The 25,372-nt window shown below is 47.1% G+C and overlaps 1 protein-coding gene across 1 annotated transcript in view; it reads left to right on the top strand.

Moving 5' to 3' along the window:
* PTPRF (protein tyrosine phosphatase receptor type F) overlaps positions 1-25,372 on the top strand; it is a 397,824-nt gene that overhangs the window by 243,894 nt on the left and 128,558 nt on the right. The gene's annotated exons all lie outside the window — the stretch shown is intronic.

The following is a 25,372-nucleotide window of genomic DNA, read 5'->3' as shown; positions in this document are numbered from 1 at the left end:
TGCTGCTTTCAAAAAGGTGGAGTGATCCATGCAAGTTCAGACTTTAACTCCTCCCAGCTGGAATCTGGGCTCAGATCTGGCTGAAGCAGCTGACATGAGTTTGGTGGTCATGTCCTACTCCCTGATTTGTTCATATTATTAAACAGCTGCAGCAATGGCAATTTCTGTACAGGAGAAATCCACAGTGGAAATAACCTGACCTGCAGCAAACCCTATTTTCAGCAGCATCAGCAGAGCTGTGTGAGGGAAGGCTAGAATAGCAGGGGAGCTGCAGGTTGAAATTGAGGGCCGTTGGCAGAGCTGTGTGAGGAACCACTTGTAGGAATAAGAGAGGTGAGCTCTAGGTAATGGTAGAAGAACAAAGAGGAGCCAGGGAATTATAGACCAGTTACAGCTTAATTTAGGCACCTGGAAAGATACTGGAACAAATCATTAAGCAGTCAGTTTGTGAATGCCATCCTAGAGGGTTATAGGGTTATAAATAACAGCCAACATGGATTTGTCAAGAACAAATCATGCCAAACTAACCTAATTTTCTTCTTTGACAGGGTTACTGCCCTAGCATGTAAGGGGGAAGCTGTAGATGTGACACATCTTAATTTTAGTAAGGCTTTTGACACAGTCCCACATGAGGTTCTCATAAGCAAGCTAGGGAAATTGGTCTAAATTAAATTACTATAAGGTGGATGCAAAAGTGGTGGAAAGACTGAACTCAAAGTAGTTATCAATTGTTTGCTGTCAAACCGGGGGGACGTCTCTAATGGAGTCCCACAGGAGTCTGTCCTGGGTCTGATTCTAGACAATATTTTCATTGATGACTTGGATAATGGAGTGGAGAGTGTGCTAATAAAATGGATGGAGGGACCAAGCTGGGAGGGTTTGCTAGCACTTTGGAGAACAGGATTAGAATTCAAAACAACCACGACAAACAAATTAGAGAACTGGTCTGAAATCAATTAGGTGAAATTCAATAAAGACAAGTGCAGGTCTGGAATAGGCTTCCAAGGGAGGTTGAGGAATCCCTGTCATTAAAGATTAAGAACAAGTTGGACAAATGCCTGTCAGGGAGGGTCTAGGTTTATTTGGTCCTGCCTCAGCATAGAGTGCAGGACTTGATGATCTCTGGGGGTCCCTTCCAGCATGACATTTCCATGATTCTGAGACCATTGGCTGGATACAGGAGTTTTTCTGTCTAGCAGTGTGTAATGTAATGGGATATAGCCAATGTGATCAATCTCTCACTTTCCTGGACATGTCATTAACTCAGATTTTAATGGCTGGTGAAATATAAGCTTGAAAAACCATCTTTTCTAGCATATCTAGTACTGCTGACCCTCCTGTTTCTATGTTGTGTTGCACTTGCTTACCCTGCAGCTTCTGTTTTATTTCTGGATTAAGGATGTGAAATTTTCTTCATTTTAGGATCTTAAAAAACCAGAGTAGCTAAAGAGCTGCAGCACGAGGTTGATTCCTCTGGAAAGTGTCATGTTTAAAGCTAATGTTGACTGAATTTGTGTGGTGCGTAGGACATGGATTGCTTCTGATGGCCAGGGGGCTCCACACTCTAGGGGAGGAAGAGAAGCATGAAAGGTGCAGCTGAGTTGAAATAAAATGTTCGTGTTTTTTTTAAATGTGTCTTTGTAGCAAAGGGAATTTCTCTCCCTAAAACTAGTGTTTGGGGCCAGGCTGGTTGAAGATGGGTCTTCAAGTAGGAAAAGGGCTATCTGCAGTTTCATTCTTTCTGTTTCTTGCAAGTCATCTTGTATGGAATTTAGACCAGACAGCAACTGTGAAAAATCGGGACGGGGGTGGGGGGTAATAGGAGTGTATATAAGAAAAAGACCCCAAAATCGGGACTGTCCCTATAAAATCGGGACGTCTGGTCACCCTAAATTTAGATGGGTTTTAATGAGGTATGGAGTCACTTTGAGGAAACTGATGACTCTGCTCACTTTTCTGTGAAAGGAGGGTCTGGAGCCTTTTCTTTGTTCCTTTTGTAGCACTATCAGATCTGATTGCAGAAACCTGATGAGGCTCTTAACCTGGGCACCACAGAAACGACCACTCTGGCCTTCTCTTTATCCATCTTGTTTCTGGGCCAAGCTTTTACTGCAGCCCATCACACTCGGTGTTTTCTGACAAAAGGCAGCCGAGGCCCCCTTTGTTCTGTTAGCTCCTTAATTGGGGCCATGTTTTCTAGGTGGAATTGAAGACTTTCCCATGCAGATATAAAAGGATTGGAGGTGGCCACTCTCACCAACTCTGCCTTAAAGTGTGTCATTGCAGGGGCAGCTGTGGTCTAGTGGAGTGAGCAGGCTGCTGGGAGTCAGGAGACCTGAGTTCTACACCACACCTGGACCTTGGGTTTCACCTCTTCTTCCCTCCTTTTCCACATCAGCGAAAGGGGCTAACAATACAGTGGCAAGTGCTTTGAGACTGGCTGCTGGAAAGCGCTCTGACTGCTTCCAGTGTACCATTTACTGTTGGTTTGTGTTTGCTCAAAGTCTGGAACCAGACAATCCAAGGAGGAGGTGGGGAACCAGAATAGCTTCAGACAGGGGGTCGGGACTCCTTGGGGGTCGTGCGCTTATTCCGTGGGGGTCGCGAGCTGTCAGCTTCCACCCCAAACCCCGCTTTGCCTCCAGCATTTATAATAGTGTTAAATATAAAAAATGTGTTTTTAATGTTGGGGGGGTCACACTCAGAGGCTTGCTGTGTGAAAGGGGTCGCCCATACAGACGTTGGAGAACCGCTGAGCTAGAGCTTGTAGGAAGGGCTGTATGTGTGCTCTGTATTCCCCGAGCTCTGACCCCATCTGTTCAAGCCACTAGAGAAGCCAGCAGGTGTGAATTTTTCATTGCCATTTCTTCACCATTCCTCATGGCATGGTGAGCTGCAGTTTTGCTGACTTTCACCGCTTCATAGCAGGAAAGGTCAGGAACCTCATAAGCAAGGGGAGCCGAGGAGTGGGGAAACGCAGAGCAGCAGTTCGGGCAGCTGATTCTTTTTGGCTTTAGAGCACTAATGAATGTTCTGTCATGGTCCTGTGAATATTTCAGGAAGCATTCTTCTTCTGCCTTCCTGGGCCTCCGAGTTACCAAGGTTACCTGACATGACTTTCCTGAGAGAGGTAGCTGCAGGTTGGTTGTTCTAGCGCACCTGCCTCCTCCTGACTGCGCCAGCAAAGGCCACTCAGCGAGGGGCATCACCTTCCATTCTCTCCATCCAGCTGCCGCTGCTTCCCTTGCTCCCTCTCCACTGCTGCCTGAGGTGTCAGTTATTCCATTTCATTTTATTTTTTGGAGTAAGGATCATTTTAATTTTGTTTTGCTTGCATAACCTGGACTGTTATCATCTGACTAATTACTCACACATTTTCCTTCAGACAGCAAATGAGAGAGATAAAGCTGCAGCAGGTTTATGTGATTTCTGCTTATCAAATTACTGTAATTATTTGAAGAATGGCTTAAAATTGTATGGAGCAATGAATTTAATTATGAGTTTGCAGTGATGCCTTCTGCTGCATGGGGCTCGCAAGTGGGCAAGTTTATTAGAGGCTCTTCGCAAACTGACAGCAGGCGAGGATGACAGCTAGTTCCTTGCGAAGAGAGGTTCTGACATGTTCACATGATGCCAGGAGCGGGGAACAGGGGCATGCTTAACAGGGCAGCTTGACAGATAGTTCTCATCATCTGCCAGCTTGCCTAGTCCAGTTTTGAGTAAGACAAAGTATCAGAGCTCTCACAGGACTCTGTGTGCTGAGGCTTCTTGGCTTCACTCGGATATTTTCTGCCTCTCCTGCACTGGCACTGCCATGTGCATGGGGGGAAACTGCCCTTTTGCCCAGGCATTAGCGGCTTCCTCTGTGAATGGATTTTATTTGGGACTGAAACCCTTTGGGAGATCAGCATGGGGGTAGCCAGCTACCCAGGCCAGTTCTGAGAATGCTGCCAAACCTGTGGCCACAGGGGCCCCACCTTATCATGACCTGCTCACAATACCATGGTGTTTGTCATGCCTGCGTCGTGTGCCGCAGAGTACAAGTAGCTTCATGCTGACTGAGAGCTCCCCTGGCAAGGCCGCCGAGAGGATTCAGGGGGCCTGGGGCAAAGCAATTTCTGGGGCCCCTTCCATAAAAAAAAAGTTGCAATATAATAGAATACTATATTCTCGTGGGGGCCCCTGCGGGGCCCGGGGCAAATTGCCCCACTCACCCCCTTCCTTCTCCCCCCGGGTGGCCCTGTCCCCTGGAGAATCAAGATGTGACCCTTTGGTCTTGTAGCCTGGTCAAACAAGACTATACATTTCCACACTTCTGATGTTTATTAATAATCAAACACTTGTGTTATTGTTTTGTTCAGCAAAGGCTCTTTCCCAAAGTAGGCTACACAGAAGTTTCTTTTACAAATTTTCCTTTCTTTAAGGGATTGAGGCAGTTTGCGATAATGAGTTGCACCTTGAATACTTGCCTTATTTAAATACTAAACAAGGATATTTATCCATATAATTGAACTCTACCAGATGATATAGCGAACAAATACCTCCAAGCCAAAAGGCATCAGAGGATACTTACGCACACGAGGAAGAAATAGAGGAATACAAAGTTAGTGCAGTCCCCCAGATCTAGTTAAGGCAAGTTCAAGACCCCGAAAGAACCCAGGAAATGAGGAAGTAGGTTGGGTCCATTATACCCCAGGTTTATGTAACTTCATGACTAATGTCTGTGACCATAACGAGATTAATACCTACCTACTATCCATATGTGGCCTTCCAGTCTCCACAACGACACCTTTAATTATTAATATTAATAAAGTACATCACATTTCTGAATAATTCCTATACGTAAATGCCTAGTTACTACCTAGTAACCAGATTGCTAAGCCCCACCCTTCCTTTCTTGCTAAACTCTGCTGTACTGTACCCTTCATGGTTATTCATTGATCTCTCAGACGTGTGTGTGCAGAATTTATGACCTGAGGTTATTTTCTTAGGCCTGTAACATTTCAGCTAAAACCCAGCCTTTAGCATAACTACTCCCACAAGGCCTCACACTAATACAACAGGCCTTAATCTTAACAAGCCTCATAACCCACTTATGTTTACCTACTTGCCCCCTTGCGTGTTCAGAACTAACAAGCAATGCACCCCGTCAATATTATACCCCTGTAGTGTCACTCCACATACAACAAGCTTAAGATTAGTCATGAGACATGAGCCAGTCCTTCTCTTGCTTGACAGAAAATCTCTATCTGCTGCATCCCTAGCTCCCGCCACTTACACTCTCACACCAGTTCTGCTGATTCTCCCCCTGCCCTTCATAAAACCGGCTTCCATCTCCATCCCTACCCAAAGTTGGCATGGCCTGAGATTGAGGCAGGTTGGGAAAGAAGATTGCACAGGGACTCTTAGGGTATATCTACACTGCAATTAAAAACCCGTGCAGGCTTGGGCTAGGCAGCTGTTTGGTGGTGGTGGAGATGTTTGGGCTCGGGTTGAAGCCTGAGCTCTGGGACCCTCCCCCCTTGCAGGGTCCTAGAGCCCAGGCTACAGCCCGAGCCCAAATGTCTGTACCACAGTTAAACAGCCCCTTAGCTCCAGCCCCCTGAGCCGGAATCAGCTGGCACAGGCCAGACACAGGCTTTTAATTCCAATGTAGACATACCCCTAGCCCTTGCAGCCAGTGGGCCCAATTGAATGGCTCGGTAGGAAGCCCCAGACCTCCTTGAAGTGGCCCTGCCTGCTGTCTCTTCCTCTGTGCACAGCCTGTGTTAGCTTTGCCTTTCTCGCCAGGGGAGTGAGTGACAATGTCTAAATGCAGTTCCAATCTGTTGGCTAGGATCTGTATTTTAATGGGATTCAAATAGGCAGCTAATTGTAGGGTTATTGATTTACAGAAACAGATTGTTGATGCAGGATATCATTTTACATCCTCTGCTGCTGCTGCTATTTATATAGTCAAGGGACAAAGATGCATAGAGCATGGTACAAGTGGGTAGAATGTGCTTGAAGTAAAGGTCTGGAAGAGGCAATGCAGGGCAAGGTGCTGGGTGTGCTTTATAGCATAGAATCATAGAATATCAGGGGTTGGAAGGGACCTCAGGAGGTCATCTAGTCCAACTCCCTGCTCAAAGCAGGACCAATTCCCAACTAAATCATCCCAGCCAGGGCTTTGTCAAGCCGGGCCTTAAAAACCTCTAAGGAAGGAGATTCCACCACCTCCCTAGGTAACGCATTCCAGTGCTTCACCACCCTCCTAGTGAAATAGTGTTTCCTAATATCCAACCTAAACTTTCCCCACTGCAACTTGAGACCATTACTCCTTGTTCTGTCATCTGCCACCACTGAGAACAGTCTAGATCCATCCTCTTTGGAACCCCCTTTCAGGTAGTTGAAAGCAGCTATCAAATCCCCCCTCATTCTTCTCTTCTGGAGACTAAACAATCCCAGTTCCCTCAGCCTCTCCTCATAAGTCATGTGCTCCAGCCCCCTAATCATTTTTGTTGCTCTCCGCTGGACTCTTTCCAATTTTTCCACATCCTTCTTGTAGTGTGGGGCCCAAAACTGGACACAGTACTCCAGATGAGGTCTCTCCAATGTCGAATAAAGGGGAACGATCACGTTCCTTGATCTGCTGGCAATGCCCCTGCTTATACAGCCCAAAATGCCATTAGCCTTCTTGGCAACAAGAGCACACTGTTGACTCATATCCAGCTTCTCGTCCACTGTGACCCCTAGGTCCTTTTCTGCAGAACTGCTACCTAGCCATTCGGTCCCTAGACTGTAGCAGTGCATGGGATTCTTCCGTCCTAAGTGCAGGACTCTGCACTTGTCCTTGTTGAACCTCATCAGGTTTTTTTTTTTGGCCCAATCCTCTAATTTGTCTAGGTCCCTCTGTATCCGATCCCTACCCTCCAGTGTATCTACCACGCCTCCCAGTTTAGTGTCATCTGCAAACTTGCTGAGAGTGCAGTCCACACCATCCTCCAGATCATTAATAAAGATATTAAACAAAACCGGCCCCAGGACCGACCCTTGGGGCACTCCGCTTGAAACCGGCTGCCAACTAGACATGGAGCCATTGATCACTACCCGTTGAGCCCAACGATCTAGCCAGCTTTCTATCCACCTTACAGTCCATTCATCCAGCCCATACTTCTTTAATTTGGCGGCAAGCTTCACAGAACAAGTGGGTCTGGGGAGAGGCAGCTGTTGTTGAGTGGTAATGGGAAAGCTGTTCCAAGCATGGGAAGAGAGTTCAAAATAGGGAGTGGATGGAGGAGTGAAAGCAGCAGTGAGGAGAGGAACTGGAGTGCAGTGAGTGGGTGAAAGAGTGGCAGAAAGAAATGCGGGTGGGGTTAAGTTTTGCAGAGCAGTAAGTGCTGGTGAGGAGTTGGAAAATATTGAATAGTAACAGACCCAGGACAGACCTCTGCAGGACACCATTAGAGATGTCCCCCCAGTTGGACCACGAACCACTGATAACTACTCTGAGTATGGTCTTTCAACCAATTTTGCACTCACCTTATAGTGATTTCATGTAGACCACATTTCCCTAGTTTGCTCATGAGAATGTCATGTGGGAGTGTGTCAAAAGCCTTAATAAAACCAAGGTGTGTCACATCTACAGCTTCCTCCCATCTGCTGAGCTATTAACACTGTCAGAGAAGGATAAATTAGGTTTGTTTGGCAGGATTTGTTCTTGACAGATCTATGCTGGCTGTTCCTTAGAACCCTATTCTCTTCTAGGTGCTGACAAATTGATTGTTTAATAATCTGTTCCAGTATCTTTGCAGGTATTGAAGTTAGGCTGACTGGTCTATAATTCCCGGCTTGTCTTGTACAAGCACAGGAGAAGACAATGCATCTTGAAACCATAACAGTAGTTTGGTGGGTCTCAAACTTTTGTACTGGTGACCCCTTTCACATAGCAAGCCTATGAGTGCGACCCCCCCCCTTATAAATTAAAAACACTTTTTAATATATTTAACACCATTATAAATGCTGGAGGGGAAGCAGGGTTTGGGGGGGAGGCTGGCAGCTCGCGACCCCCCATGCAATAACTTGCGACCCCCTGAGGGGTCCCAACCCCCAGTTTGAAAACCCCTGCATTAGTCAAAACAATTGACATCTTTGCCATGAGACTGGCCACACTGGGGAGAAAGCAAAGGCCTGTTTTAGTGGGAAGGTTTGTGCACCAAACTCTGTTGTTGCTAATGAGCTGACGGAGGTCAGAAATGGAGCAGCATAGGGAGGGATATGGGCGTTTTCATTTGTTGAGATCTGTCCAATCATTGGTCTTTCTAACTAGGTTCCTGGCCTCCAGAAGTGGCCAACACATGATGATGCCCCTTAGTCCTATATCATTGGCCAGTTGCATAAGTTCTGTATTTGGGACAGGAGAAAGAGAATTCCTTGTGCCCTGCAGCATGAGATGTCATTACCCTTATTGTTCTCAGCTTTTATAGCTACAAATGTTATTAAATGTCATAAAATTGTCCAGTCCTTTTAAGTCCAGCCACGGTATTTGTCCCAATTTGCCAGCACATAAAGAGAGAAGCAAAGGCTGTCTCTGAAGAAATGAGGAAATAACAAAGTCATCTTAAATTCTTAAATTCACCCTGAAAACAGGGAATAAATTTAGCAATAATATTTTGAACACCGAGCCGCCTTCTGGAGTGATCTGTGCAGGAGGAAATAACGGTGGCTAATGTTTTCCTCTCTGTCATTTCTAAAGGTCACATCATGATCAAAATGCACTTGCTAATTTAATTTCTCTTCTCAATGTAAATTTAAGATGTTGCTTTTCTCCATTTGGTAGTGAATCAGTCTTTTGCTCTGTTCCCAGAGTAAGTGCGACAGGGTCTAACCCCAAAGCTGCAGTTCAGCCTCACAGCCACCCATCACTGTGGCATCTGAGTGCCTCACAACACCCCTGCCAGGTGGAGAAGAACTGTCCCCATTGTACAGGTGGGGAGCTGAGGCACAGGATGGAGTAAACAACGAGACCAAGGTCACCCAGAAAGTGAGTGGCAGAGCCAGGCATTGAACCCAGGAATCCAGAGCCCCACTCCTGTGACTCAGCCACTAGACTGTCCTTCATCCTTTAAAAGTAGGAGGCGAAACAGACCTAGAAGATGAAGTGACACACTCAGTCACACAGCACGTCAGTGGCAGAGTTGAGTTAAGAACCCTGGCTCCCGAGTCTCAGGCCAGTGTCCTCCCCATAAGACCACCCTGCCTCCTTCTCAAGTCTCTCCCGGAAGCATTCCCCTGCATTTATCTTTTCCCAGTGCTCTCCATCCCGGGGGTGCACCAAGCTCCAGGCAGTTGCTCCTGGCTTTGGAAGATAGGACAGTAGGAGGAGAAGGCAGCCCAGCTGAAAATGGCAAGAGTGTGGGAGAAAGAGGAGGAGAATGGAAGAAGGCAAAGGGAAAACACAGAGCCTGATTCCCCAGCCCTGTGTCAGAGACTCATGATTTCATTTAAAATAGTGTCAAATTAAGGAATTTCCAACTCTCCACCTTCCCCCTCTTGTGGGGAAACTTTCCGAGCATGATGTAGCTAGTCCCCCACCCTTCCCTTCAATCCAGGGGGATGTACTGAAAACATCCGTGAGTGCCCTGGATCTGAAGGCGATGAGGTGATGTGGGGTATGGCTGTGCCAGCCCGTGGGTGTGGTGGGATGACAGAGCGCTTAACCTTTTGTCGGCTCAAGGGCCTTTGCGCGTTGCTGGTAATCCTTAGAAATAGGACGTAACGGATCAGGTGGGTTTTATTAGTAACAAAGATCTTTCCAGAGTCAGCTCCCTGTCTAAAGAAATTCACAAGAGCGCTCTCTCACTTCTTAGGTGAGAGACAACAGGTCACACTGGGGTCTGGCCATTGCCTGGAGACCATGAGGGATGTGTCTGTGTTGAGACCCATTGATTACAGAACTCGTCTGGACCTGCACTTGGTCCCTTCAAGCAGATCGCTGATTCAGCTGTTGATAGGCCTTCTCTTTAGTTTGTGGGGGGGGCACCTTTTTGATTAATATAATGTACGTTGTCCTAGGCGCTGCACTTCTGTTCAAGGCTGCTGTGGTCACTCTAAATAGCTAAGACTCGTTAGGCAGGTGTTTTTCTCTCTGGCATTTGTATCAATCCCTGGTTCAGTGAAGTGAATGGCTGAGATTCTCCAAGCTGGCTGGGAGAGTTAGCTACACATCTCCTGTTGATTTCAATGGGAGTGCACTGAATCCCCCAGTCAGCTTTGAAACTCACCACCAGCGTGTTCAGCACTGCAGCCGAGGAGAGTGCTCGTTAGTAAGGGTTCAGAGTAGCAGCCATGTTAGTCTGTATCCGCAAAAAGAACAGGAGTACTTGTGGCACCTTAGAGACTAACAAATTTATTAGAGCATTAGAGTTAGTAAGGGGTGATCCTGCAGTGTTTGCTGAGAGAGCTCAGAAGGGGGACTGCTGTCACACTCAGACACCTGGGAAGCTGGGGTTAGCGGTGTTTTCTTATGTCAGAGCCAGAGTGTGTGTGTCTCATTTGGTTGTGTTGGACCCCGAACAGCAACATGCATTTACTGGGATGAGAATATAAAAATTTAACCACCATGGTCTAATCTTCCAGAGCTAGACAGTTACAGGCTGCCCCCTCCATAGCGCCGCCTACAGAAACAGACAGACTTTAATCAGTATCTGCTTAGTAGAGAGTTAGAGAGACAAGGTGAGTGATGTCACATCTTGTATTGGCCCAACTTCTTTTCTCTCTGATATCCAGGGTCCAACACAGCTCCAGCAGCAGCGCTGCGCAGTAGAAAGTTCTCTCCCACGCTGATAGTTACAGCTCTGGAGAGCCTCCCCAGCCCCTGGCTCCTAATTACTTCGGTGAAGTAGCTTGGGAGCAGGTTAAATAGTCTTTTGTAATATCAAATAAAGCCAATGTGCTTCACTCGATGAAAACCACTCTGATTATCTGTATGTATTGTCACGCTGTATATTAAAAGAGCATCTTAAAGGGAAACATGGAATTGTTTAATGCCTCTAAAGACCAGAGAGCAGAGGCTTTGTGGCAAATGCCTCTAATCTGGGATCTGAGATAGACTTGGAATCCAATTGCTTTTGCAGTGTTGTAAAACATGAGAAATTTTGATGTGGTAACTCAGGTTTGTTTCAGAACTTTCTTATTAGCTGTTCTTCAGGCACATCAAATGTTAGACACTGAGCTAACTAGCTGTGCTCATGAAGGGTGACGCTGACTCAAGGACAGAGCTGTTAAGGTATGTAATACTCAAGATAGGAAAATTAATTGTCTTTAATTTGGCATAAATCCCAAAAATTCTAACTTTGGTTATTAGGAATTCAGGGCCATTTTCTAATTAGCTGCATCCAGGAATGTGCTCACATCCAGCTTCAGGAGTCTAATCTGGGGGCAGGGTTTGTGCCGCTGATCGTTGGTGTGTTAATAAAGGATGGTGCTGTCTGACTCTTGTATGGTCACTATCAGGTGGCAGCTTAGCCGATGGTAAATCCCATCACGTCATCGCTGGGTTACAGTTCATTGAGCAGCTCCACACACCTGACCTTGTGAGACAGTCCATGAAAACAAAATGGCTGGCCAGGTCAGCTGTTGGGGGCTGCTGTTGCATTCGCATGCAGCTCATCTGCTCCAGAAGAGGAAGAGTCCCTTTCTGTGCAGGTTTTCTTCAGCCCTTTGAAATGGAACCTTGCAGTTACGGCAGCTCTTTCCCAGAAAGTCTCGTCTAAGCTGGACCTGGTACAATAAAGAAGACGTGCCTTTTGTATTCGGACAATGGTTGTGACGTCCTTGTGGCTTACAAAGTAGAACAACCCAGTGATTACAATGTGGGAAAGAATGTGGAATGCATTACAATGCCCGTTCGACATTTCTTGCACGTATAAACAGGGTGATGGGCAGTGGTTTCTGGTCTAGCAGCTCTGCTGGCTAGTTAATAAGCACCGGGAAATGGAAAACAGAGATAGGAGTAACATCGTCCCTTGTTGGAAGCTGGCAGCATAAACACTTAAGTCTTCCAGAAGAAGAGAGGGCCATATGGGCATCTCCCATTTTGTTTCCCATTTTGGGAAACTCGCCTTTTTTCTCCTCCTGTTCGATCCAAATACACGAAGTAAAAAACCCTCACAAAACACTGGTTGGGCCACTTTGAGCTTACAGCACCAGTGCAATGTCTCATAGCCCCACACCTGTCCCCATGGCCTTACGAGCACTGGCTGTACCTGTGGATCCCATCAAGTGGGCCTGGGTTTAGCTTAGCTCCATCTGACCTGGGACCCACTACGCGGGTTTCTCCTCAGTGTACATTGGAGGTCGCATTCACTGCAGATGACCTGGCTCACCCAGTCCTCCTGACTCCCCCAGTGCAGCATGTCTTGATGCGGCATGAGGAAGATCAAAAGCCCTGGCCCCCAGCATCTGCACGGGACACTTTGGGATAGGTTGATTCAGAAGTCCCAGAGTGTATTGATACAACCATTGTAAGATGTGCTGTGTGTAGAGGTGCCAGACTGGTGGTGTAAGAAAGTCTCTGTCTGTTTGTCTGTGCCTCTCTCTCTGTCAAGCTCCCCTGCTGCCATTCAGGAACAAGTAACAAACCATTTCATGCAATCTATGTCCTTGCAAATAGTTTCCTCAGAGAGACACCATAATTGCTGTGTTTTAATCCTGATCTGGTGCATGCTGATTGCAGTTCAGTAGGAGATGGAAATGAACTTATCTGCAGTAGTAGAATGAAGAAGTTGAACAGATCTAAGGACAGTTACTCGTGTATCTCTCACTTTGATGTTAGGATGTGTTGCATAACTGAGATAGGGGAACTGTGCACGGCCTGCCATGTTTTCCCTTTTCTCTGATTTAAAGAAATGGAAAAGAAATCCTTCAAGAAATGAAGGAAGCTCTGGGGTTTCTCCTCTCGTGTAGACATGTCTGGGTGCGGTCCATACAGAGACAGAGCCCTTCTTCATGAACACAGCAGCTGTAGTGGGGTGGCAAAGCAGCAAGCTGTCTTTAAACGTTTAGGGTAAAGTATTGTCTCTTTTCAAGGGAAAAGGATCATCTTAAATGTCTAGCTTGATTGAACTCTAAGTCTAGGAAAAAGCAACAGAGGATCCTGTGGCACCTTTAAGACTAACAGAAGTATTGGGAGCATAAGCTTTCGTGGGTAAGAACCTCACTTCTTCAGATGCAAGTAATGGAAATTTCCAGAGGCAGGTATAAATCAGTATGGAGATAACGAGATTAGTTCAATCAGGGAGGGTGAGGTGCTCTGATAGCAGTTGAGGTGTGAACACCAAGGGAGGAGAAACTGCTCTTGTAGTTGGATAGCCATTCACAGTCTTTATTTAATCCTGATCTGATGGTGTCAAATTTGCAAATGAACTGGAGCTCAGCAGTTTCTCTTTGGAGTCTGGTCCTGATGTTTTTTTGCTGTGAGATGGCTACCTTTACATCTGCTATTGTGTGGCCAGGGAGGTTGAAGTGTTCTCCTACAGGTTTTTGTATATTGCCATTCCTGATATCTGACTTGTGTCCATTTATCCTCTTGCGTAGTGACTGTTCGGCCAATGTACAGAGCAGAGGGGCATTGCTGGCACATGATGGCATATGTAACATTGGTGGATGTGCAGGTGAATGAGCCGGTGATGTTGTAGCTGATCTGGTTAGGTCCTGTGATGGTGTTGCTGGTGTAGATATGTGGGCAGAATTGGCATCGAGGTTTGTTGCATGGATTGGTTCCTGAGTTAGAGTTATTATGGTGCGGTGCGTGGTTGCTGCTAAGTCTAGGAGCTCTGAAGCCTGCCTGCTGCATTAAAACACTTAGTGAATGAAGTCAGGGGGCTGTTTCTCATTCTGACTCTTCAACCATCATATATAACGTACTTGGAGACTGGAGAGGACAGGATTCAAGGGCAGTGTGCCCTTCCTGCGTGCAAAGGTGGGAAATGCCCCTCTGCCACAAGCTTACTGCTGCGCTGAATGCTTTCCCAGGGGGGAAACAATAGCGCTCCTTGTACGCCTGTGAAAATGAGGGAGAACCCCAGCCATTTTTCTTATCAGTCATTTGATAAATTGAGACACTGGAGCATGTGCAAATGAGTATAATGTTCGGAAATACATTTTACCGCGTAATCCAGAGGAATTTTAGTTGATCTGCTGAATTGGTTTGTATTAAAATGAAAGTGTGAAAGGTACCGTTGTTATCCATATGGCCCTGATCTGGTTCCACAGCCAACTTGCCATTTGTTTGTAATGTGCTCTTTAATTCATGAGGGCCTACACAGGGGATTTGTTTAAAGCCCTGGTTGAAATCGGGAGCCACCGCTTTTGCTGTACATGTTCCTGAAAAGATGGGCATTGTTTCAGAGCAGTAAATTTGAGGGTTGAGCTTCTGTAACACTTGCTGCCTGTGTAAAAAATGTTATGTCCTCCCATTAAACTCCGATCAATTACATCAGCCCAACGTTAAAAAGCATCACTTGTCAAAAGCAAATGTTTTATTTGTTTGTATCCAGATCATTGACTTGCTGCTGGCCTGATACGCTGAGCCTCTCTGCTTCTGCTGTGTGTGATCTCTGAAAGATGGTTCATGTAGCCAGAATCCTGCATCCAATTGCTGTCAGAGCCAGGGCAATTAGTGGTTCTTCTCAAAACCCTAGTCTAATAGTAAAGGCACCGGATGGATAGCAGGGAGATATATTTCTATCCCTGTCTCTTCCACAAACTCACCGTGTTCCCACCTCTTTGTACAAGTCCCTTTCCCACCAGTAAAATACAGACCCGGTCTAACTGCCTCAAAGGTCTTGCAAGTCTTCATTTGCTAATGCTGGTAAAGCATTCCCCTCCTCGAAATCAGCCAACTTTGCCATCACTAAACCAATCTGCCTGAAAGTCCACATTTATTATTGCATGCCAGGATAGAATTTGTCTTCAATGAAGGTAGTGGGGAAATAGGAGAGCCAGGAAAATACCTGATCTCACTACTGGAATGTTTTCTTCAAGGTTACTTTACTTTCTTTGTTGCTTGTCATAAATCAAAAATCGCTCAGCCTGAAAATCCCAGCTTTGTTCTAATGTGGTGTTCTTGACCTGGGCTGGTGCCTTAGACTAGTTTTGAGTGATTTGTTAGCTAAATAGTTCAGTTACTAAAAGCATTTTAATGTACTGTAGGTGCTGGGGTGCCCAGAAAGCAGATGCCTACAATTGGGGAAATGGCCGGCATGGAGGGTTGCAGGGAGGAGGGTGCAGGGAGCGGACTGCCACTCGATGGGATGTGGGAGGACTGGGGGATAAGGAACCAGGCAGGGAGGTGAAGAGGCAAGTGGTCTGAGGAGAAGCATGTCTGATTACTGCCAAATTTGTCTACTGTATCGGAACTCTTCTAACTCAGCAATCCTTAAACACTGCTTTAAAAAACCCCTTCGTTTAAGGGGTAAGTTTGATAAATACCAATCGCTGGATGAGAAAAAGCAAATGCTAGCCTGGGAATCTGAAAACACACAGTTCATCAGCAAAGCCACTAACTCTGCCTTTCTGGGGCTCCCTACGAACCTTTCCAGTTCTTCCCTGAGATCACAAAGCAAACAGTGTTTGACTTATTTTCCTTTTTTGAAAAAAGTGTCAGTTTTTAGATCTCTGAATTTCCAGAATTGCTTGACCAGTGCATGACCACTCTTGGGTTGGCTCATGTGGTTGGCTTTTTTTTTTTTTTTTTTTTTTTTTTTTTTTTTTTTAGTGCAATCTTAAATTTCAATTTCCTGGCTTTCAAATGTTTGTGTTTTGGGAGGAAAACTATAATAATCTCAAGGTTTTTTCCCTTAAATAATTGCTGCAGTGAGAAGGGTGACCAGATAGCAACTGTGAAAAAACGGGACAGGGGGTGAGGGGGTAATAGGTGCCTGTATAAGAAAAAGTCACCAAAAATGGGACTGTCCCTTTAAAAACGGGACATCTGGTCACCCTAGCAGTGAGTGCCATTTAAAAATCAACATTTCCCAGTAATTAGTACACCATGGTATCTGGAGACGCCTCCATTATTAATCAGTTTAGACATAAGCCAGTGCTATCTAAGAGGCCATAATCTGCTGACAGGACTTTTTAAAGGTGACTACTGTTGATATTTACAAACTTATTCCATTTTAACAAAGATTTTGCCTGGAAATTCTATTCTCGATGACTTGACTGTTCTCTCTGATGGGCAGGACTTTCCTCCAGAGGACTCTAGAGATGCCAGCGCATTGGCAATGATGCAGATGGGCTGCAGGAGCCAAACAGAAACCAGGTTTTAGTAAAGTCTGACCTTTCAGGTGACCCATCCTGGGGTGTGAAATGGAAGTGAATGAACTTCGTAGCTCAGCTGAGTGACAGCCGGAATCCTTGACATTAATCTGAGGCTGAACGTTAGAAAGCACGGGAGAGTTACTCTGTCCCATTAACTCCGTTCCTGTGCATTTTCTTCTGCATTGAGCTGCAGCCCTACTCAAATGGATCACAAGTCAAATGCCCCATTAATTTTAACAGCAGGTTACACTTAATGATATATGGAAATGCTTTATTGATTATGTAGCTAAAAATGAAAATCTCTGCGCTAATAGCATATTGCATCAATGCAAGCGAAGAAGTATGGAAAATATATGGATTAATAGATTACTTAAAATAGGAGTAAGAGCCAGTTATATTATTTTCTTTGAAAAGCGTGGAGGTTTTTTCCCCTTCATGGGCGTGTGGTTTATGTACTTTGTGGCATTATTGCAATAATACAGTAAAATGAAGTACATGACAATATTTGTGTTGAGGTTCTCAATACAAAACATTTTTAAAAAACCAATGGATTGAGAATAATTCTAGGGAAAATTCTGTTGAAACCAACAAATTTACTAGAACCCGGTGGGTCTGCCTGAAAGAGCAACTTTGGGTTCCTTTATTGTTCCCTTCCCAGCTGAAACCCCCTGCCAAGGGAGGGTTGAATTTTGTTTAAAAATGCAAGTAACTCCCAGTTGTTACAATCCTTTTCTAAGTAATATTTTTAATCAACTGCTGGATGTGGCCAGGAAAACTGTATCTTTACCTGGAACCTTGTTATGAGTTGTATAATTCTTGGAGGATTTCAGCAGAAAAAAAATCTCCACTCCCTGGCTGCTTCCCCCTGAATGAGGAGGGAAGGGTGTTTCTCAGTCATGTTCCATAGCCATTTCAGGGAATTTTAAAGCATTTGTTTTACTTTGTTTGAGCCCCTCCTCAGCCACTCTTACAATTTTTCACTGTTTTATACTTTATCCTGTGCTTACAGTAATTCTTATACTACCCTCATCACCAACCATATCAGAGTACTTTCCAGTACTGCATTAAACGGCACACCTAGCATCTAATACGTGTGGTGCGTTCTTTCTCTTATCCATTTCCAGGGGAAGCGGTGTGTGTGCAGTGGTTTGTTTTTGTAGGTCCTTGCTTTTGAGTTGCTTTTTTTTTTAAATGTAAACACTGCTCCTTGCTTGTTTTAGAGAAGGGAGGTCAGAGAGGTGCACCTGGCGTTTGGGCAGATGGTGGGGAGGTTTGCGGTCATCCTTAGTTCCTGGAAGAATTTGCTCCACACTCTCAAATTGGCCCCCAAGAAAGCTCTGTTTCCTGCACAGACAAGCTTTACCCCTGTGACAGAAAGTCCTATTCTGCCCGAGGAGCAGAGCTGCCGACCACTCTCTTCATCCTGGAATTTAAGTCTCTTTTAATATCCTGGGCCCAGGCCGCTGAGTACCTTGAAGATAAGGCCTGAGACCTTGAACTTGATTTGATAGTCTATGAGAAGCCAGTGCAGGGAGTGGAAAATAGGTTTGGTGTGATTGTAGGAGCCCATGTTGCTGAGGAAATGTGCAGCAGTATTCTGTACTAGTTGGAGTTTTCTAAGTGCTGAAGACTTCATGCCAAAGTATATTGTGGTGCTGTAGTCCAACTGAGAGGTGACGGAAGCATGAATAAATGAGTCCAGGTCATTATCCGCCAGGACGGGATGGAGTCTCCTGGCCAACCGGAGATGATAGAAGCATTACTCACCGATATTGCTATGTGAGAGCTCAGTGTCAGTGAGGAATCCAAGAGTGCACCTAGACTGTGGTCTGAATTGAACAACTGGGGATGTGAACTTTCAACCAAAGGAAACTGCACCAGGGTTGCAAATTCTTCCAGATACTTTCCTCTGCCCACAAGCACCATCTCTTGTTTTGCTCAAGGTCAGTGTCAGCTGTTCTTCATCCATGAGCAGACCTCGTCCAAGTACTGGTCCATCTTGGAGGTAGTCCAGGAGGTTGAGAATGGATGTCTGTCCTCCTTGACACAAGGAGATCCTCCATCAGTAGCACTAAAGCTAATTCTACCTCGTGTCCTGGCCTGACTCCAGATTGTGCTGAGTCTAGTTCTCTGTGAACTTGCTCAGGAATGGGGGTTTGATGCTGGGCAATAAATGGCTAGAACAGCTGTATCCATGGTGGGTTTTCTTTAGTGTCAGTTGCACTATTGTATGTTTGACTGAGGAAGGGAAGACTCCTGCCCTGGCTGTTTCAGTCAGGAATGGCACCAGTTGCTCATGATTCTTTCACAAGTCAGGAAGGGCCTGGGTTGGATTCACAAGTCTTGCATCAAGACTCCTTTTGACAAGAGAGTGCGGTGAACTCTGGGAATGCTGGTGTGTATAGGCAGAGCGGATGCAGGCTGTTTGAGAGGCTTCCTGAATGCATGTGATCTTTCCAGCATTGATTAAGTAGTTGACTACCTTGGATGGCTCTTTGGGATGAGATTTGAGCATAGTCTTGGAGAAATTCCTTATACTTCAACCTGTCTGTTTCAGCCTTTCTTTTCTGCCATCAGTGTGAGAGTTTCTGGCCCTCTCACTTCATCTGGTGCAGGGTGTTAGAAACTCAAGGAGATTTCCATGGGCAATGGGGAAAGAGGAACTGCCTGGGGGCTATGTTGTCGGTTGTCAAGGCTAGCGTACTCTGGCTATCCCCGTTTGTTTGGATTGGGGAACTTCCTCTTTGGCTTAGTAACATTTCATAGCATTTATGTAGCGTGTTGCCCTTGGAGACATTAACCCTTACAGCACCCCTGTTTGCTAGGCTACCATTATGCAGTTGGGGAAATGGAGGCACAAAATGATGAGTTGACTTGCTGAAGGTCACACATTGAAACTGTGACAGAGCTGGGGTTAGAATGGAGGTGTTCCTACCTACTATGTTCATCCATTAGAGCTCTGCTTCGCTGTAGGGCAGGCATTGCTTCCTTTGATGATAAACCAGGAGTGGGCAAACTACGACCCACGGGCCGAATACGGCCCGCCAGCTGTTTTAATCTGCCCCTCAAGCTCCAGCTGGGGAGCGGGGTCTGAGGCTTGCCCCACTCCGGTGCTCCAGCCAGGGAGCAGGGTCGGGGGGCCGCTCCACCCGGCTCCCGGAAGCAGCGGCATGTCTCCCCTACAGCTCCTATACTTAGAATCATAGAATATCAGGGTTGGAAGGGACCTCAGGAGGTCATCTAGTCCAACCCCCTGCTCAAAGCAGGGCCAATCCCCAACTAAATCATCCCAGCCAGGGCTTTGTCAAGCCTGACCTTAAAAACCTCTTAGGGGCAGCCAGGGGGCTCTGCTCTGCACGCTGCCCCCGCCCTAAGCGCCACCCCGGCAGCTCCCATTGTCTGGGAACCGCAGCCAATGGAAGCTGCAGGGGTGGCGCCTGCGAACAGGGCAGTGCACAGAGCCGCCTGGTCATGCCTCCGCATAGGAGCTGAAGAGGGGGACATGCCGCTACTTCCGGGAGCCACTTGAGGTAAGCGCTGTCTGGAGCCTGCACCCCTGAGCCACCACCCCCCCGCACCCCAACCCGCTGCCCCAGCCCTGATCCCCCTCCCACCCTCCGAACCCCTCGGTCCCAGCCTGGAGCACCCTCCTGCACCCCCACCCCCTCATCCCCAACCCCACCCCAGAGCCTGCACCCCCAGCCGGAGCCCTCCCCCTCCCCGCTGTGCCCCAAGCCCCTCCCCCAGCCCTGATCGCCCTCCAAACCCCTCGGTCCCAGCCCAGAGCACCCTCCTAGACCCCAAACCTCTCATCCCCAGCCCCACCCCAGAGCCTGCACCCCCAGCCGGAGCCTGTGCCCCAAAGCCCTACCCCAGCCCTGATCCCCCTCCCGTCCTCCGAACCCCTTAGTCCCAGCCTGGAGCACCCTCCTGCACCCCAAACCCCTCATACTCAGCCCCACCCCAGAGCCTGCACCCCCAGCCAGAGCCCTCACCCCTGCCCCAGCCTGGAGCCCCCTCCTGCACTCTGAACATCTAATTTCTGGCCCCACCCCGGAGCCCTTACCTCCTCCTGCACCCCAACCCCAATTTCGTGAGCATTCATAGCCCGCCATACAATTTCTATACCCAGACGTGGCCCACCCCTGTGGTAAACAGTCTCTGGCAGGAATGTCCAGCTGTGTTGGTGAGAAAGTATCGGTGGCTTATAAATGGAGATAATTGACACCCAGTAATTAAAGGGCAAGGTTAATAGCAGCTTCCTTTGCTGGCACTTTAAGCACTGCTCTCTTTTTATTTGCTGTTTCATAGACTCCTCATCTCTAGCCGAGTGAGAGAACCAGGTGAGATCCCACCCACAGCACGTCTAAGGCTGGGCTCTTCCTACGAGATTATTTTCTTCCACCATGTGGCCAGTCTAGTATTCTCTTGGCTTTTCCGTACATTTCCTCCTCCCTTGCTTCGCATGACTCAGACTCTTTCTTTTAGGAACGTTTCGCTGCTGCTGTGTGGTATTTTGAAGAGGTACCAACTGCTTTGTTCACTTTTAGCTGTTGCCTGGTATTTCATGTGCTTCGCCGGGAGGAGATCTCTCCAGGGCTTGGTTTGGGGGTTTCCGGTGAAAATGAAGTTTTTAAACAGCAGTCTTAGCATGACATTTTCGGAGTGACGCCACAGGACGTCGGTGGGTTTGTCATTGAAGCCTGTTGCTGGTGAGGTTTTTGTAACTGCGTAACCGGTGTGAAGCTGTTTATACTTGCCATCCCAGTCATTAAAGTACGTTCGTTTCACTGCACCGCCTTTTCCTCAGGCAGGTAGCAAGATGGTGCCAGTGCTTTGGGCGTTCATTGAGCTGCATGAGACTTGGCACTAGTCACTCTGCTTCCTCCCAGCCACTCCCCACACGGGCAATGGGAGCTTTCAGAGAGCTTGGCTTGAAATTGCACTTCTCTGCTGTGCGGTGACACGGACGTCTGTGAAAATACAAACCCAGAAAGGCAGACTCTCTTCTCAGAGCTATTAATAACAAGCTTTTGGGGTAGATTTGTTCAGCCTGAACAAACCCACCTCAGTGCTGCTTCTTGTCACAGAAAATGATGCCCCTCTGCTGGGCCCCGAAATTGTTCGGTTGCTTTTGATTGTTTTGCGTTAATTGAGCAGCAGCTCTGTGTAGCCTGTGCCGGAGGAGTGTGGGCTGTTTGTTCAGCAAGCAGAGGCACTGGAGTGGATTGTGCATTGGAGCCTTGTTAGCCTGCCTCTTCCATTAGTTAATATTGCCTGCCACTCACGGCTTTATAAATGACCATCTTACTGTCACTGATATTTTTCATTTGCTACTACATTTCAATGCCTCTGAGGGCGTTTAGGAGGCTTGTGAAATGTATAAAGTAATCCCAATCACCTATCAAGTATAGAACTGTCGTAAAGGTTCATCAGTGGAGCGTGCTCTCTCCTATCCAGGAGAGAACAGAGTGACGTACCCAGGATAGCGCAGGCCTCTTCTCAGGATCGCTTTAAGAACAAATGATTTCACCTTGGAGAGAGCTCCGGCCCATTCACTGAATGGACAGGTTCTACGTATGCACCGCCCTCTCTGTGCGGTGCTGATACCCAGGTGGTCAAAAATGCACCACCGCCCTCACTCCACCTGCATTCTGCCCGTAATTCCATTTCCACCCAGCCTGTGTCTAGCTCTTCAGGCCTCTGAGCAACTTCAAACAGCTGCCAGGTGTGAAAGCACAAACAGCTTTGGATGTTACTCGTTCTTACTGAGCCCCCAAGAGTTACGTTGGACTGAGCACCTGAGATGAGGGGCGCTCTAGGATACTGTATTTCTAGCACCGTGACAGGTTTATGGCCCAGTATCTCACTCGCAATGAGCTGAGAATGTGCCTTTCCAGGGGTATAGAGCTTTTGATGGATTGTGCGAGATTTAACCTTACAGTTATTATGGAACATATAGAAAAGGGACTTCAGACAATTTTTTGTTATTTTCAAAATATATTGGGCATCATTTTTGCTCTCCCTCTGCAGCCTGAGCAATTGGACTTATGGCACTAAGGGGGCCTGACTTTACAGGCTGAGGGATATGAAGAATAGTGCCCATAAAAATGTTTACAGTTTTCGCTATCGTTTCGTCTAAACTAGTCTTTCTGAGAAATACGTTGACACAAACAAACTCCCAGCTGTTGTGGAGTAAACGTTTTATTGATGCCTGTTTGTGATGGCCTGCAAAGCAGACTCGTGGCTTTACAACCTGCGTGTACCGTGACCAGGCTCGTGGCAATAAAAGGCTCTCACCACACCATAGTGTATTTCGTCTCCCTAACAGATATGCGCGCAGCTCAGGACGGCTAGTAATATTGTTGGGTCTTAGGCACATAAATCTCACCCGATGAGAGAGCAGGCCCCGAAGTGTCGGTTCTCTGTGATCGATAGCGTTGACCCTGGAGAGCTCACCGGACTGACTCCTCAGGATTCTGCTGCCAACTGCTGTATTCACCATGGACGCCTGCTGTCCTCCTATGTCAGTGGCTGTTAGCCACGTGTTTACCGCTGCACTTTGGAGCTGATCCCTGTGGTCCTGTAAGACTGAAGCTTGGGACTGACTACATGTCCCAGCTGGTGCTTGGAGCAGTGCAGCAGATGGGAGAAGGGGGCATGTGTCCGGTGCCAGTCTCCACGAGAAAAGTCATTGCCGCCCAAGCTGGTGAACAAGCACAGTGATGGCAGGTGCTGAGAAGAAAGGGCAGAACAGCTGCTCTGGACAAAGGGTAGGAGCAAGGGGCAAGATCCCTCTTCGTTGCTCCTGCTTGGGGGAAAGGGGAAGCTGCCCCCGCCCCAAGCACCAGCTTCACAGCTCCCATTGGCCAGAAACTGCTGCTAATAGAAGCAGCGGAGGCGGTGCCTGCAGGTGGAGGCAGCACACAGAGCTAGGAGCTGAGAGAGGGGAATGTCCCCGCTTCTGGGGAGCCCCCCAGGTAAGCGCCGCCCAGAGTCCTCCTCACCCCATCTCGTGCCCCAACCCCCTCCCACACCTAAACTCTGCTGCTGCGGGGGTGGCCCGAGACTGCCCCAGCAGCAGTCGGTGCAACTGGCACAGGGACTGCCTGAGCTGTCCCCAGGCCAGGCGCACCGGCTGCTGCAGAAGTCACAGCGGTCACGGAATCCGTGACTTTCCGTGACAAACTCGCAGCCTTAGTGATAGTTTAATGCTAAATCTCCATGCATGCTTTGGATCAAGTTAATTACGTGATATTTTGCTTAGCGTGTTCTGTGTAAACGCTTAAGCAAGCCAACAAAGACTGTAAATATTCAGCGTGGTATTAAATTAAAGCCCTTTGGGGTTTCAACCTCCCCAGACTGAACATCTGCTTTCACATCGCAGATAGCAAGGGGCTGGGCTTTAAGGACACCTGGCTGTGCGCCGAGGGAATGTAATTGTTTACCACTGTTTGTGTATCTCCCTTCGCAGTTTAGTCTATGCCACACTATACTGTGTTGTGTCTCCTGTGAACTAAGGTGCAATGTGTGCTGTGGTTGTGTCAGTGCTGTTGTTGCTTGTTATTGAATGCTGGCTCTGTATGTATGCCTTTTGTCTTTGAAAATCAATGGAGTGCAAATAAAAAAAAGGAACTAGTTTTCAGTGATACCTTTCAAAAAACCTCTTATGTTTGCTGATACGGGGGAGGTTTCTAGGGAGGCCAGACTGGGAGACAAAAAATGGCTTATGCTCTTAATAAGCCTCAGTAGCTTTTTCCCTTTAGAAAACCCTGGCTGCCCCTCGCATCCAAACACAGAAGCAACATTCTAGTGGGTTGTTTTGTTTACAGCAGATGTTGCCTTGTGCTGTAGAATCTTGATGTACAAACAGGCGGGAAGTGTCTTGGGGATTCTCCCGAGATCTTAGGAAAGGATGTTTAAGATTAGTCACCAAATGGTCCTAGTTTGTGCTGCAAATGTGGAACTTTAAAATAAAAGAGGCAATCAAAATATCTTGTTATTAGTGCTTCTCTGACGGTAGGTAAAATATGGGGAGGGTAGGATCCCAGTGAAAGGAATGTAAAAATCGGAGTATGGTGGGGTCACAATCTTGTGGGACTTTGGGGGAACTGTGGGGCCTGGTAGGTTTGAAACTCATAGACTCATAGACTTTAAGGTCAGAAGGGACCATTATGGTCATCTAGTCTGACCTCCCGCATGATACAGGCCACATAAGCTGACCCACCCACTTTCCCTTAACTCAGCTGTTGAAGTCTCCAGATCGTGATTTAAAGACTTCAAGTCGCAGAGAATCTTCCAGCTTGCGACCCCTGCCCTATGCTGCGGAGGAAGGCGAAAAACCTCCAGGGCCACTGCCAATCTACCCTGGAGGAAAATTCCTTCCCGACCCCAAATATGGCTATCAGTAGAACCCCGAGCATACAGGCAAGATTCTGCAGCCGGAGAACGTTTCGGTGAGTGGAAGGGTCGGATTAGCAGGCGAGGAGAGGGTTTGCTTAAGTTCTGCTCTCAAACTAGGGAAAATAGGGGCCTGCTGAAAATAATTGAATTTTTAGTGCTTTTAAGGATCCTTAATGTTTTCCTGGCTCTCTCTTCCCGTGGAAGCGTGTCCTTTCTTAGTGCCGTTCAGGCTTAGTAGAGTACAGTACATCTTGCCACGGAAGGGAATAAATAAGCTCTGTCCTGCACTTGTTTGCTGAATGGCTGTTCTGGAACTTCCTCCGTTTTTTGGCACAGGCTACCTAACATACTCAGCCAAGCCCACCTGTGAACGTACGGCAGCAGCACACGGAATTGGCCTTTCCTTTCCAGTCTATTATATCTGTGCTTTTAACAGTTCAGCATTGTGATGCTTTCATTTATAATATAGCAGTAAGCCATGCCAGCACATGCATTAGTCATCTCTCACACACCTCCGATGCCTTCAGCTGCCTATGAAGTCCACCGGGAGCTTCCTAATGCACAGCCTGGCATTGCTCTTCGTGGTTAGATGTAAAGTTTACATTCGTTTGTTTCTAATAAGCTCTTTAACACCAGGTTTTGGGGCAGGGAGCGATTTGTAATGGAT

The sequence above is a fragment of the Terrapene carolina genome, unplaced genomic scaffold, assembly GCF_002925995.2.
Source record: "Terrapene carolina triunguis isolate 2854851 unplaced genomic scaffold, T_m_triunguis-2.0 Scaffold110, whole genome shotgun sequence".
Classification (NCBI taxonomy): Eukaryota; Metazoa; Chordata; order Testudines; family Emydidae; genus Terrapene; species Terrapene triunguis.
This window is presented reverse-complemented; position numbering and strand designations above follow the sequence as displayed.